Consider the following 16665-nt stretch of genomic DNA (forward strand, 5'->3'; position numbering starts at 1 on the left):
CAACTATCTCATCCTCTATCATCCCCTTTTCTTCCTGACTTCAATCTTTCCCAGCATCAGAGTCTTTTCTGAGTTGTTTTTTTGCATCAGGTGGCCAAAATATCAGAGCCTTATTTTGAGCATCAGTCCTTCCAATGAATATTCAGGACTGATTTTCTTTAAGATGGACTGGTTGGATCTCCTGGCAGTCCAAGGTGCGGGGGGAGCTCCGCAGAAAGAGAGAGCCAGTGGAACTTCCCTCAGCAAAGCCGAGGGTTCCCGAGGAGAGGTGAGCCTGCTGTCCGCCAACCCAGCCCCTCGGCGAGCGAGAGACAATCAGACGCGACAGGGGTTCCGTCTAAGCAGTTCTGCTTTATTGTCGTAAGCTCTTGGTTTATAAAGGCAAACAGGGAGGGGTTTGTGAGGGACTTTCCATAGTTGCACCAATCACATTAAAGGTCAAATCATCATGTGCCATCATTATAACAGGAGTCTATGGCCATCATTATAACAGGAGTCTATGGTGATCACGCGCTGTCTACGTGCATGGAAATCAAGAGAGCCAATCAAAAGTTTTGACAGACAACTTAGGCCGCGCCCTCATCTCTTCTGCCAGGAGCCATCTTAGCTCTAAACCACAAAGCTAGCCCTTCTTTTTTAAGGTTTTCCATTTAGGGCCCCACACAAGGGATTCTCAAGAGACTTCTCTACCACCACAGTTCAAAAGCATCAGTTTTCTGATGCTCAACTTTCTTTATGATCCAACTCTCACATCCATACATGACTACTGGAAAAACCATAGCTTTAACTGTATGGACCTTTGTCGGCAAAGTAATGTCTCTGCTTTTTAATATGCTGCCTAGTTTGGTCATAGCTTTTCTTCCAAGGAGCAAACGTCTTTTCATTTCACGGCTGTATTCACCATCTGTGGTGATTTTGGAGCTCAAGAAAAAAAGTCTCTCACTTTTTGCATTGTTACCCCATCTATTTCTTATAAAGTTATGGGACCAGGTGCCATGATGTTAGGTTTTTGAATGTTGAGCTTTAAGACAGTTTTTTTTTTTTTTCTACTCTCCTCTTTCACTTTCATCAAGAAGCTCTTTAATTCTTCTTTGCTTTCTGCCGTTAAGGGTAGTGTCATCTGCGTGTCTGAGGTTCTTGATATTTCTACCAGAAATCTTGATTCTAACTTGTGCTTCATCTAGCCAGGTATTTCACATGATGTTCTCTGCATATAAGTTAAATCAGCAGAAAGACACTATACAGCCTTGATGTACTCCTTTTCCAATTTGGAACCAGTCTGTTGTTCCATGTCCTAACTGTTGCTTCTTGATCTGCCTACAGGTTTCTCAGAAGGCAGCTAAGGTGGTCTGTCTATTTACCATCTGTTTAAGAATTTTCCACAGTTTGTTGTGATCCACACAGTCAAAGGCTTTGGCATAGTCAATAAAGCAGAAGTAGATATTTTTCTGGAATCCTCTTGCATTTTCTATAATCCTAAGGATTTTTGGCAACTTCATCTCTGGTTCGCCTCCCTTTTCTAAATCCAGCTTGAACATTGGAATTTCTCTGTCCACATACTAATGAAGTCTAGCTTGCAACATTTTCAGCATTTCTTTGCTAGTATATGAAATGAGGGCAATTGTGTGGTAGTTTGACCATTCTTTGGCATTGCTTTCTTTGGGACTGGAATGAAAACTGACGTTTTCCAGTCCTGTGGCCACTGTGGAGTTTTCCAAATTTGTGTAGCACGTTAACAAATCACCTTAGGATTTGAAATAGCTCAGCTGAAATTACATTACCTCCACTAGCTTTGTTCATAGTGATGCTTTCTAATTCCCACTTGACTTCACATTCCAGGTTGTCTGGTTCTAGGTGAGTGATCACACCATCATGGTTATTGGGTGGCACTGGTCGTAAAGAAACCACTTACCATTGCAGGAGATTCAGCAGATGTAGAAATGATCCCTAGGTCAGGAAGATCCCTTGGAGTAGGAAATGACAACCCACTCCAGTGTTCTGGCTGGGATAATCCCATGGACAGAGGAACCTGGAAAGCTACAGTCCTTAGGGTCATAAAGAGTCAGACACGACTGGAGTTACTTAGCACACATGAACAGCACACACAGACACACTGACACACACACAGACATATATATGGATAAATATATGGATTTTAGAGCACTAAAAATTACACATTTAAAGGATCTAGGATTATGTATATATTATATATACATATATATGTATGTGCCAGTTCAGTACAGTTCAGTCGTTCAGTCGTGTCTGACTCTTTGCAATCCCATGAATCCCAGCACACCACACTTCCCTGTATATCACCAACTCCCGGAGTCCACAAACTCATATCCATTGAGTCAGTGATGCCATCCAGCCATCTCATCCTCTGTCATCCTCTTCTCCTTCTGACCCCCAATCCCTGCCAACATCAGGGTCTTTTCCAATGAGTCAACTCTTCTTATGAGGTGGCCAAAGTATTGGAATTTCAGCTTTAACATCAGTCCTTCAATTGAACACCCAGGACTGATCTCCTTTAGGATGGACTGGGTGGATCTCCTTGCAGTCCAAGGGACTCTCAAGAGTCTTCTCCAACACCACAGTTCAAAAGCATCAATTCTTCAGCGCTCAGCCTTCTTCACAGTCCAACTCTCACATCCATACATGACCACAGGAAAAACCATAGCCTTGACTAGACGGACCTTTGTTGGCAAAGAAAGTGTCTCTGCTTTTGAATATGCTATCTAGGTTGGTCATAACTTTTCTTCCAAGGAGTAAGTGTCTTTTAATTTCATATCTGCAGTCACCATCTGCAGTGATTTTGGAGCCTAAAAAAATAAAGTCTGACACTGTTTCCACTTTTTGCCCATCTATTTTCCATGAAATGTTGGGACCATATGCCATGATCTTCGTTTTCTGGATGTTGAGCTTTAAGCCAACTTTTTCACTCTCCTCTTTCACTTTCATCAAGAGGCTTTTTAGCTCCTCTTCACTTTCTGCCATAAGGGTGGTGTCATCTGCATATCTGAGGTTATTGATATTTCTCCTGGCAATCTTGATTCCAGCTTGTGTTTCTTCCAGTCCAGCATTTCTCATGATGTACTCTGCATATAAGTTAAATAAGCAAGGTGACAATATACAGCCTTGACATACTCCTTTTCCTATGTGGAACCAGTCTGTTTTTCCACGTCCAGTTCTAACTGTTGCTTCCTGACCTGCATATAGATTTCTCAAGATATAGGCATCACATATAATACATATACAGTTTTTCCTCTTCCAATTTGGTATCTGTTAGAGTAGGTTTCACATCATTCTTTTACTTTACCTAAAAATGTTTTGCCTACTTTTACAGAAGAAGTCATAAAGGGTTTTTAAAAAGGAACATATCTTTTAGATTCTTGTAATTAATGCATTATATTCATGCTTGATTATAGAAAGAAGTCAACTGGGACATAAAGACAGTTAAAACATTTTTTTATATTGCATCACCTTAAATCATTGCTATATTGCTCTATTTCTTTTTATTATGCATAGTTAGTGGTGAGAACTGTATGCCTTTGGGCCTTTCTAAGGAAGTGTTGAGGTTTTCTGCACTGCAGGACACCCTAGGATCTTATTACCATGCTCCAATACTAATCACATGTTATCTTTTTAGAACAACATCTTTATGTAACATGTCATGCTTTAGAGTGGGTTTTGTAAAAAGACATACACTTAAGTTAGCAAGAAAAATTCAATGTCAGTTACCTATCTGCCAAAAGAAGGGTGTGAGTAGAGGAAGTTGCAGGTATTTGATCTATCAAGTATTTCATTTCTCTCTTATCAAAAACATCTCTCTATACCATGGGTGAGATTAGGTCACTTGGAGTGTTGCAATAAAGCCAAATGATTATAGGATTTTAAAAATTATCTCTCCCATATGTTCAAAAATTCAAATGAGCAGAAGTAAGCACATAAACGAAACTGCAAGCAGAAGCAGCAATTATTCAAAATGAACTACTCCAAATGGAGATGTAAAGAAGAGATAATACAAAAAGACTATCAAAGAAAGTTCCACAAAAGCACGGAAAGAGGCATTTTTGATAGCCAAACTAAGGAAACTAGTTGCCTAAATAGTAGGTCTGTTTAATCCACCATCCTATAACCTTTTGGCACAGCTATTAGTCTATTAGATTATAAATTCTAAGTAAACCTGAGTAAATTTTGAAGCTGTAATTATTATATATTTGAGGTACACTGAACTAATAATTAACTTTCATAGGTTTACTGTTACTTTGTATATGTCCTCAACATATTTGCCAACATTAAAAAAAAAAAAAAGCTTTTACAATGTAAGAGGGTTAAGGGTGGAGACGAAGTACCAGGGTTTATGCAAAACAAAACAAAGTTGGCATTACTGCTGCCTATAATGATAAATTTGATTTAATTAGACCTCTCCTTTGTTACTTTATATCTTCAAACACTTCATAGCAAAATCAGTAATAAGACAAATTAAAGTAAAAAGAGACATTGTTTTCATGCCTTGTTAGTAATTAGCAGACTACTCCCTGGCACATTAGTATTCCAGAAATATTAACATATCTTCCAAGGAAAAAGACGGAGGGCTTGCATGCCCTGTTTAATAGTCCTCCCCAAAATACTTGATAGCCTCTGAAATGCTTTATGAAGTCCTGTGTTAAAGAACTGTTAGCAGGACGGTGGCCATGGAAGTCGGAATCCGCTAAGGAGTGTGTAACAACTCACCTGCCGAAAAAAAAAAAAAAAAAAAAAGAACTGTTTAACATTGTCGATAATGTTTCTCCATTTTGAGACAGAAAACTTTGTTTCCCAAACTTTGTTCTGTTAGCTCTCAGAACAAAGTGTGGGGAATCTTGTCATAGAGTCATGTATTTTATATATATATGCACAGAAGCATTCTTTTTATTCACCTCTCAAAGGGAAAGATTTAAATCACTGATGAGAAAAAAATAAAACTCTACGCAAAACATGAGCTGATTATTAACATATATGAGAAAACTCTTTTGTGGTTAATTGGGGAAATCATTTGAATCTATGATTTGATTCTCAGGTTAAGTGGAAGGTATAATGAAAGAGGGAAGGACTATTTATTTTTAAAGTGGATGTTAGTCCAAACCAGTAGAAAGAAAAACAAACAAACAAACAACAGGAAAGATAGGCAATCAAATTGTTAAACAAACAAGGGCTGGTAGAGCAGGTTGTGAGAATACAGTTGAGGCCAGAATGAGGCTTTCTGTCAGAATTAATCTCCATTCTCACTATAAATCACAACTGCCTAACACATATGTAAAAAATCTCAGATCCCAAGGGCAACAGGCTACTCTAAATGAGAAAGACAAATGAATTAGTGCAGATTCTTTTTCCAGTTTCAACAAAAAAATAACTTTTTTCCTTGGGAACGTCTGCATGAAGAGATTGATAGAACTGATGAAAGTGACCTTATGAAACTGTAACTCTTTTAAAACTGGTAATGAGCACTACCTCATGGAAACATGAAAAAGGGAAAATTAATCACAGCAGAGATGCAGGTCCTGCCAATTAATATTGATGTCTGAAATCTAGACATAATGCTTTCAGCCTTTACTATTTAAAGTATGACCAACAAGCCAGCAGTATTGGTTATAAGGAAGATTGTTGCTGCTGCTGCTGCTAAGTTGCTTCAGTCGTGTCCGGCTCTGTGCGACCCCACAGACGGCAGCCCACCAGGCTCCCCCGTCCCTGGGATTCTCCAGGCAAGAACACTGGAGTGGGTTGCCATTTCCTTCTCCAATGCATGAAAGTGAAAAGTGAAAGGGAAGTCGCTCAGTCGTTCCTGACTCTTAGCGACCCCATGGACTGCAGCCTACCAGGCTCCTCTGTCCATGGGATTTTCCAGGCAAGAGTGCTGGAGTGGGGTGCCATTGCCTTCTCCGAGGAAGGTTGTTAGAAATGCATAATATAAAAATTAATTAATTAAAAAAAGAAATGCATAATATCAGTTCTCACCCAGGACCTAGTGAGTCAGGATCTGAATTTTAAGAAAATTTTCAATTTGTGGAAGACTGGCTTAATTAGAGGCATGATTCTCAAAGTTCTCTGTGCATAATAATCACTTGGAGAGTTTAAAAAATACCAAACTGATATCTAGGTCTCACCCCCATGTATATAACCCATGGTGTATTTTAGATGAAAGTCATTATGTTATTTGAAATAATTTTAGGTCATGAATGCTGCTAAATATTTCAATAACTTTCAGCACGTGTAAGAAAAGTGTTAAAGTGGAACACAAATCATATCTAGAAGGCTGACTGCAGGATTCTAGAAGGACATGAGGATAAGCAACAGAGGCAGATGAGTTTTGGCTGGGACACATGCGTGGTTCTTCAAGAGCATTATTTAAAGCAGCAGTCCTCAATCTTTTTGGCACCAGAGACTGGTTTTGTGGAAGACAGCATTTCCATGCACCTGGGTGGGGACAAGAAATGTTTTGGGATAATTCAAGCCCATTACTTATTGTGCATTTTATTTCTATTATTATTACATCAGCTCACCTCAGATCATCAGGCATGAGATCTCAGAGGTTGGAGGCCCCTGAAAAAGGACAGCACAGAGAATTATATTATCAGTCCTCTGGCTACCTACTTAGAGGTTAATGTTTAATTTTTCAGAAATTTGGAGAATTAAATACAAGCAGAAATTATGTGTTTGCACAAAATATTGGAAAACTTTGTGACTGTTAGGGAATCACCTAGCTATGTGTGTTGTTAAAGTTTTTCTCCTTCTTTTAGTAGGATTTTTCAGTACATGGTGGACTTTCCTTGCTAATGGCAGGAGACATCACCTATAGCAACGACAAAGGCAAGATAACTTTCATTTCCATTGGAGGCATTAAGAAAGTAAACTGGAGGGCCTCTATAGGAGCAGGGAATGCATACAACAAACATTGGGCAACTTTTAAAATTAAAATTTACCAGATTTTTAAAAAAAGGTCTTTGTAACAAACTGCAAATTAAGACAACATAATCTTTCAAAAGAAAAATAAAGAAACTATGGGATATCAAACTATAAACAGATATATTTTACAGCATATTAGTTTTTATTCAAACTGAATCTGTGAATTAGACTGACACAGTTTCCCTCTACCAGATATTTTGTTACTAAAGAATGACAATCTAGCTTTTGTCTATGCTCTTAGCTCCTTTGTGCCTCGCATCTTGGTCTAATGACAAAATAATCTTAATGATTGTTCAAATATAGACTCAGCATATCATCGAGTCTAAAGCAAGTTTCTCTCTAAGACGGAGTTCTCATTTGTTTTGTCCTTTAAATTCTATAAATCTTCCCCTCAGCTCCTCAAGGGACTCTCCATTAGTCACTCACCTGTAGAGATAACCTGACTGATATACACTGAATTCACAGTATTGCCAACTCAGTTTAAGTCATTTCCATTCTTTTTTGTTGTTGTTGTTAATCTCTTTGATGACATCACTGCTATCCGGAGAATGTGGTTTTCCAGGTAGGATCATTGATATTTCATCCAAAAAAAAAAAAAATTCCAACATATTAAGCATGATATAAATAGGAAAGGGTAGGGAATATTTTATCTCTTAAGACTCTTAAGGGATTATATGTGGTGCAATAAGCAAAATTTAGACAATATGCAGTTAAAGAAAAAATATGTAAACTTATCACAGGTTGGCTGGCAGTATGAAAGGATTGTGAGCATAAAGGTAAATATTACCTGAAGGGTGGAAGGGCTGAAATAAATGTTTATATCTAATTGGATCTTTGTTGTAATTTGAAAGTGTAATAAAAGAGAACTAGTTGTAATAATGTCCTATCAGTGACATAACAAATTACTTAATAATTTAGCAGCTTAAAACAACTCTCAATAATTAACTTGTTGTTCTGTGAGTAAGAACTCACCCAGCATGGCTGGATACTCTTCTGAGGCCTCGTAATATTGAAATCAAGCTGTTTGCCAAGGCTGCAGTTCACATCTAAGGATCAGAGTCATCTAAGCTTACTGGTTTTTGGAAGAATGTATTTCCTTCTCATGCTCTTTACATGGTATCTTTGTCTTCAAGTCAGTAATGACATATTGAGCCATTCTCATTCTTCAAACATCTCTATTTTCCCCTTATACTTTAAATGGCTCATGTGATTATATTGGGATCACTTGGATAACCCAATCAGTTCAGTTCAGTTCAATTGATCAGTTGTGTCCGACTCTTTGTAACCTCATGAATCACAGCACGCCAGGCCTCCCTGTCCATCACCAACTCCCGGAGGTCACTCAGATTCATGTCCATTGAGTCAGTGATGCCATCCAGCCATCTCATCCTCTGTCATCCCCTTCTAGTACAGCCTCGACGTACTCCTCTTCCTATTTGGAACCAGTCTGTTGTTCCATGTCCAGTTCTAACCGTTGCTTTCTGATCTGCATTCAGGTTTCTCAAGAGGCAGGTCAGGTGGTCTGGTATTCCCATCTCTTGAAGAATTTTCCACAGTTTTTTGTGGATTCTGATCATTCTGCTAAAACTCTTCAGTGGATTTCTATAACACCTAGGAAAAGGTTCCAAACTCTGTATCCTTGCCTAAAAGGCACTGCATGACCTGAACTTTGCCTATTTCTGTTTCATCATCTCTTGCTACTCTCTACTTTGCACTGTATGCTCTGGCCACTGAGACCTTTTAGTTTCAGAAATACAATAAACTATTTTGCTCCATAGGGCACTTGTAGATACTGTTCCTTCTGGTTATAATATACACCCTTCCTTCTAGTTCCAAAACTTTGTGCTTTGCTAGAGTGTCATCTTTCTGGTCTCATCATAAACATTCTCTTCCAAGAGGTTTGCCTGATTGTCTCTGTTATTTATTTTATTTTTTCTCATATAAAAATATTATTTAATTTCATGACACTTTAATTTATATAAAAATACTGTATTGTATCTGTTTTCTGTCTCTCTTTCCCTAGTACACTGTTTCTCTGGCTGAAATGCCCATCATTGGTCTAAGCTTAATTACAGGGTACATGGGGAAGTCTATTCCTTCTTCAACATTACAGATCTCAAAATTCTTTAATACAAATATCATGTCCTTCCTGAGTAGTTTATCCTCTAGGCCAAATATCTCCTATTCCACCAACTGTTTCCTTTTTCACATGGCTTTGTAGCCTTTCAGCACCTCTTTCAATTTTCTCTCTACTCTTAGCCAAATCCCATTCATCCATCAACCACCAGCTACTCCTAGATATTGTTCATTCCCATCCCTGTTTGCCTTCATCCTGCTACTCCCATATTTAGAGAATATTTTCTATGAGAGAAAAGGAATATTCTCCATATTTGATTTCAAAGTTGAGTCCAAAATGTAAGAGATTGAAGTTTTTTTTTTTTTCCTGACTTAAGACTGTGATGTTAAGGCACCCAATGTAATTTAGCATTGTGATAAGTAAGAGAGCCACAAAACCAGAGTGATGTAGTGAAATATAGAAACAGTCTTGAATATTATGTTATTTCTCTTCTATAACAATTCACCAGAATTGTCTACCTATTTTTGTGACCAACTGAAAAATCCATTTCCAAATAGAATTTAGTGGGTACTCTGCTAGCTGTGAGAAAAGAATTTTGATTGCATACTCAGCAATGTTCATATTACCTTGCTGACCTACTAATTATAGAGTTGCCTGGGGGAATCTCACAACAAAACATGCTAGCATGTGAAATGAGAAGTAGCAATTGTGCAGTAGTTTTATCATTATTTGGCATTGTTTTTCTTTGGGAATAGAATGAAAACTGACTTTTTCCAGCCCTGTGGCCACTACTGAATTTTCCAAATTTTCTAGTATATTGAGTATGGCACTTTAACAGTGTCATCTTTTAGGATTTTAAATAGCTCATCTGGAATTCTATCACTTCCACTATCTTTTTTGTAGTGCTGTTTCCTACGGCCCACTTGACTTCGTACTCTGTACTCTGGGATGTCTGGCTCTAGGTGAGTGACCACAACATCACGTTTATCCAGGTCATTAAGACCTTTTAGGTACAGCTCTTCTGTCTAGTTAATATCTTCAGCTTCTGTTAAGTCCATACAGTTTCTGTCCTTTATTGTGCCCATCTCTGCATGAAATGTTCCCCTGGAATCTCTAATTTTCTTGAAGATATTTCTAGTCTTTCCTATTCTATTGTTTTCCTTTTTTTTTTATGTTGTTCACTTGAGAAGGCTTTCTTTTCTCTCCTTGCTATTCTTTAGAACTCTGCATTCAGATGGGTATGTTTCCTTTTCTTAAAAAAAAAAAAATCAACAAAAATTAAGATCTACTGATATTTTGTACTCCATAACATGTTTTTTAAAATAATTCAACAGTGCATGATGAACATTTTTAGGTAGACATTTAAAAAGTGTAATACAGTGGGAAGCGAGTTGAAAATATATTCAATATCTGGTTCTAAAGTTGACAAAACACAGAAACTTAGTTTAGGAGGTTTTCTCTCAATAGCAGTGTCTGGGTTGTGATAGAATCTTTATTCTTTTTCATTTATGCCACTGTATAATGAAGGATGTTAAAGCTAATGAACCTTTTCAAAAAATAGCTTGTAATTGGTGATGTCAACTGAAGCAATGTAGATGCACTATATCCACATTTTCCCTGTCTCTAACATACCCTATACCCAGAGTTCACAATCAGCTGGTATGTATCAGAATGATAGAAAATGAAAGTAAAGTTTGTTTTTTAATGCGCTTACAATAAAAATGAAACATAAAATTTTATTCATAAAAATATGCTTACTGAATATCTCTTTTGACAATATCAAGTTTAACTTTGTTTGTTTTTATCTGTATTTTTTTTCTGACAAATTTGCTGATAACAGAGCATGGTCCACCTTTTAACTCCATTTCACTTTCAGACAAAAAAAAAAAAATCAGTAGGAATATATTCTTGCAAAAATATTTGATGTTATATAGTTTCCCAAAGAACTCTATGACTACTTTGAGGCTGATTCTTTTTGCAGCACCTACTATTTCACAACCATGTAAACTCTCTCTTCTTACTTGGCCAGATTCTTGTTTTGCCCTTGTTCGTTGGTAGTTTTGCAATAACATTCATGTGGCTCTCTGACATAACGTTCACAAAATTTTGCATTTTTTGCAAGATTCCCAACCTCACTGTGCAGCTAATTTTTATTACATTTAAATTGGACTATCAGATGTTTTTGATGCCCTAAATTTAGCAGGAGATTGATTAATCTAGTATTTGCCAATTACAGTAAAACACTGTTAACCGAGAATTTGTTACAGACAGAGCCTATATAAGGTAGAATCCCTTTAGATACTATTTAGATGGTTTTGTAATTAAAATACAAAAGTTATATCATTAAAGCACTTTTAGTGTAAAATAATAGGATTTAAAATTTCAGCACATTCAGTTGTATTTAATGTCTAAACAAATGCCTAATTTGTTGCAAAAGTTTATCCAATACTTACCAACAATAGAATAATGAATATAAAAGTTTCCTTTTATGCAAGACAAAGTGAAGATCTAAAGTCTAAACAAAGAATGGAAATTTTGCCCTTAACAAAAAAAAATTTTAATGTGGTTAATATTCTAAGAACAAAACTGCATATGCATATAATGCTTTCAGTCCATCCATCTTTTAATAAACTATATCACAAATTTATTCTGAGAAGTTATGTATGTCTTCACAATCATTAATTAATATCCTTATGAAAATGCACACAAATATCTTCATTTCACAAATGAAGAAATAGGTAAATCAGTAAAGAACTTTATTGATGAATGTAATTTTGTGTAAGCCAAGCTCAAATGGTTTAATCCTAAAGCTGAGAAAAAAACAGATAGCCACAGGAAAACTACTGCAGAGAACAAGGCAAATGCTTTACAGCTAAATCAAGCATTTCAAGCAAGTCATAGCAATACTAGCAAAATCAGATTAGCAATTACCATTCAATATGGAAAGCTGCTAAAGAAGCAAAATGCAGAGCTCTGTATTTATTACATTGTCTTTGTGACTCATCAGACTTATTCCACCTCTAAATTTGCATAAATAAGGTTGACTGTTGTTATTCAAATTAAAAAAATCCCTTCTCCTTCCTTTAGCTTTATCTTTAGCTATTGAAGAAATCTGAACATTAGTTATATCAGTCTTAGGGAGTTTAGTGTGGTTATCCTGTTTAGAGTGAAGCAAACAATTTAATCACAATCTAAAGTTACAGATCTATGTAGGCAATTATTTTAAAACAGTTTTTTCTCCTATAATAATGCTCTGATGGTTAATGTTATATGTCGACCTGGCTGAACTATAGGCTGCCTAGATATTTGATCAAACAGCATCCTGGTTGTTTCCCTGAGGGTGATGAGGGTTGCTGTTGTTCAGTTGCCCAGTCATGTCCGACTCTTTGTGACCCTATGGATTGCAGCATATCAGTCCTCTCTGTTACCATCTCTCAAAGTTTGCCTGAGTTCATGTCCATTGCATGAGTGATGCTATCCAGCCATCTCCTCCTCTGATGCTCTTTTCTCCTTCTACCCTTAGTCTTTCCCAGCATCAGGGACTTTTCCAATAAGTCAGCAATTTACATCAGATGACAAAAATACTGAAGTTTCAGCTTCAGCATCAGCCTTTCTAAGAGGTATACAGGGTTGATTTCCCTTAAGATTGACTGGTTCTGTCCAAGGGACTCTCAGGAGTCTTTTCAAGCACCTCAGTTCAAAGGCATCAATTCTTTGTCACTCTGCCTTCTTTATGGTCCAACTCTCACAACTGTATGTGACCACTGGGAAGACCATAGCCTTAACTATAAGGAAATTTGTCAGTAGAGTAATGTCTCTGCTTTTCAGCACACTGTCTAGGTTTTATCATAGCTTTCCTGCCAAGAAACAAACATCTGATTTCATTGCTGCAGTCACCGCCCTCAATGATTTTAGAGCCCAAGAAGAGGAAATCTGTCACTACTTCCACCTTTTCCCCCACTATTTGCCATGAAGTAATGGGGCTGAAAGCCATGATCTTAGTTTTTTTTTTTTTTAATTTAGTCTTAAGCCAACTCTTTCACTCTCCACCTTCACCCTCATCAAGAGACTCTTTAGTTCCTCTTCACATTTTGCCATTAGAGTAGTATCATCTGCATATCTGAGGTTGTTGGTATTTCTCCTGCCTATCGACTCCAGCTTGTAACTCATCCAGACTGGTATTTCTCATGATGTGCTCAACAGATTAACATATTAATTGCCCTCCAAAATGTAGAGTAGATTGCCCTCCAAAATGTATTTGAATCAGTTCTAAGGAGGTGAATGAAACTGGAGCCTATTATACAGAGAAAAGAAAGTCAGAAAGAAAAACATCAATACAGTATATTAACATATATATATATATGGAAACATATATATATATATATGGAAACATATATATATATATATGGAATTTAGAAAGATGGTAACAATGACACTATATGCAAGACAGTGAAAGAGACACAGATGTAAAGAACAGGCTTTTGGACTCTGTGGAAGAATGTGAGGGTGGGATGATTCAAGAGAATGGCCTTGAAACTTGTATATCATCAAATGTTAAATAGATAACCAGTCCAGGTTCGATGCATGAGACAGGGTGCTCAGGGCTGGTGCACTGGGATGACCCTGAGGGATGGGATGGGGAGGGAGGTGGGAGGGAGGTTCAGGATGGGGAACACGTGTGTGCCCATGGCTGATTCATGTGAGTATATGGCAAAAGCCACCACAACGTTGTGAAGTAATTAGCCTCCAATTAAAATAAATAAAATTTTAAAATGTAGGTGGTTGTTGTTGTTCAGTCACTGAGTGAAATTAGTGTCTGACTCTTTGCTACCCCATAGACTGTAGCCTGCCAGGCTCCTCCAGGCAAGAATACTGGAGTGGGTTTCCATGCTCTTTTCCAGAGGATCTTTCCAAGTCAAGAATCAAACTTGCATCTCCTGTGGCTCCTGCATTGCAGGCAGGTTCTTTACTGTTGAGCCACTGGGGAAGTCAAAAGAAGATGCATTACTCATTTGATAATATAATACTTCCCATATAATTCCATATGCCAAATGAATCTACTTAGTTTAATATCTATTTGGGATGTTTCAGGGTTCCTTTGAAGCGTCCCAAAGTTAGCTGAGGTCAAAAGAACGTCAACAGAATTTGATTTTGGAAATTTTGTCCAGAAAATTAGAAAGGTTTAGAACACTCAGATTTAGCCAACTCTGGTGTGTTGTAGGTGGGGCTCATCCAATCAGTTGAAGGCCTGAATGGAACAAAAAGACAAGCCTTTCTGTCCCAAGAGAGCACTCTCTAGCTTACTGTTTTCAGGCTTCATCTGAAACCTTGACTGTTTCTTGATCTATAGCAGATGACCTTCAGACTGGAACTGAAATGTCCATTTTCCTAGGTTTCCAGCTTACCGGTTTCAGACTGGAACTTCAGCATTGTTTCTAATGGGACTTCAGCCTATTGATCCACCCTTAAGATTTTGGACTTGCCAGTCTCTGTAATTTTGTGAGCCAATTCATTATATAAGAACTTTCTTTTTCCATGTATATATATATCTATATATATATATATATAATTGTATATCCTTTGTATATCCTACTGGTCCTGGAGAACCCTAACACACCTACTCTCTACCAAGTACAGAGGGAACAGATGAGACAGTCATGTAGTATTGATTCTTCTATAGGCACTAGCTCAGTGACCAGATGACTCTAAGATCTGACCCAAGTCAGGCCTATTTTTCTGTTCTCTGGATGTTGAAAATTCTATTTTTGAATCTCATAGTTATCTGGGACCACGAAGATGCTAATTAACATCCCTTGCAGTGTCTCTGTCCACTCTATTTGACACTTTGTACATGACTTTGTTTTTCTCTTCAAGTATCTAAAGTGTAGCTAGTTGTATTATTACTTAGATTTCTAGCATTTGCTGATAATCTTTACACCATCTTTATGTTACTTTTCTTTCTCCTTTCTACTTTGTTGATGCTTTCTGTAATGTGCTTCTCTTAAACTTTTTTCTATGTGTCTGTGCTTTAAGTGCTATGTTATGATCTAGCTTCCCTGATAGCTCACTTGGTAAAGAATCCACCTGCAATGCAGGAGACCCCAATTTGATTCCTGGGTCAGAAAGAACCCCTGGAGAAGGGAAAGGCTACCCACTGCAGTATTCTGGCCTACTGCAAGGAGATCACACCAGTCAATCTTAAAGGAAATCAGTCCTGAATATTCATTGGAAGGATGCAAAAGCTGAAACTCCAATACTTGGCTACCTGATGTGAAGAACTGACTCGTTTGAAAAGACCCTGATGCTGGAAAAGATTGAAGGTGGGAGGAGAAGGGGACAAGAAGAAGATGAAAAGGATGAGAAGGTTGGATGGCATCACAGATTTGATGAACATGAGCTTGAGAAAGCTCCAGAAGTTAGTGATGGAGAGGAAAGCCTGGTCTGCTGCAGTCCAGGGGGTCTCAAAGAGTCAGACATAACTGAGCAACTGAACTCAACTGAACTGAGAAGCATGGTTTATTGACATCTAATGAGATGTGGCTAAGCATCTTGCAATGTGCAGGCCAGCCCCTTACAACAAAGAATGATCCTTCCCAAAGTGTCAGTTGTGTCAAAGTTGGGAAACCCTGCCTTAGAAAAATGCTCACATTACCTATGTAATGTGCCTGCTGTATGAAAACACTGTATTTTTCCTTAATATTTATTATATGTATACTAAGTACTTAGAAATTATACTAAGTGATACAAAAATCAGTTCATTTATTTCTCACATTAGACCTGGAAGAACACACAACAAGAAGACTCATATCATTTACCATGTATTACACATTTAATAGATGGTCTGTCTGAATCTGGGTTTGTGAGGTTAACATTGAGCTATTCAAAATTCAAAATAAGGTAAAAGTACCTCTTGTGGCACCTGGCCCCTTTTGAAAATCTGATGAAAGGTATTGAATTTCTCTCCAGAAAATGAACATATGTTAAAACACATAAACTGTTGCATGCAATCTCAGGAAATTTCATTACACACCTCCATTTGTCTATGGGTCATTGGAGAGGAACTCGTCTAATAGGAGAGAAAGACAAGCAAACAGACCATTTTAAATAGTCTGGTAAATGTTAAGGATCACAGCATTATGTCTGACAGAGCAGACACTCAATAAATAAATATGCTCTGGGTAAATAAGGTCTGTCAATGTTGAGAAGAGTGGAGAGAAGATAACTACTATTATCTAAGGGAATAAGAGAAAGCTTCCCTGGTGGCTCAGAGGTTAAAGCGTCTGCCTCCAATGCAGGAGACCCAGGTTCAATCTCTGGATAGGGAAGATCCCCTGGAGAAGGAAATGGTAACCCACTCCAGTATTCTTGGATGGAAAAGGCTGGTAGGCTACAGTCCTTGGGGTCACGAAGAGTCGGACATGACTGAGCGACTTCACCCTCACCCTCCCTGGTAGATCAGATGGTAAAGAGTCCACCTGCAATGCAAGAGACCCCAGTTAGATTCCTGGGTCAGGAAGATCTGCTGGAGAAAGGACAGACTACCCACTCCAGGAGAAGGATAGGCTACCCAAACCAGTATTCTTGGGCTTCCCTCAGGGCTCAGCTGGTAAAGAATCTGCCTGCAGTGCAGGAGACCTAGGTTTGAT

The 16665-nt window shown here is 37.8% G+C and overlaps 1 long non-coding RNA gene and 1 other non-coding gene across 2 annotated transcripts; both read left to right on the forward strand.

Annotated features, from left to right (window-relative positions):
- Window positions 1–1157: 1157 nt before the first annotated feature.
- Window positions 1158–4764, forward strand: LOC120882652. Its single transcript, XR_005725529.1, has 2 exons — window positions 1158–1188; window positions 4682–4764. It is a non-coding gene; the product is annotated as an uncharacterized LOC120882652 (long non-coding RNA).
- Window positions 4765–16272: 11508 nt separating this feature from the next.
- On the forward strand, window positions 16273–16344 carry TRNAW-CCA. Its single transcript has one exon. It is a non-coding gene; the product is annotated as a tRNA-Trp (tRNA).
- Window positions 16345–16665: the final 321 nt, after the last annotated feature.

Source organism: Oryx dammah, unplaced genomic scaffold, assembly GCF_014754425.2.
Source record: "Oryx dammah isolate SB20612 unplaced genomic scaffold, SCBI_Odam_1.1 HiC_scaffold_23, whole genome shotgun sequence".
NCBI classification, from domain to species: domain Eukaryota; kingdom Metazoa; phylum Chordata; class Mammalia; order Artiodactyla; family Bovidae; genus Oryx; species Oryx dammah.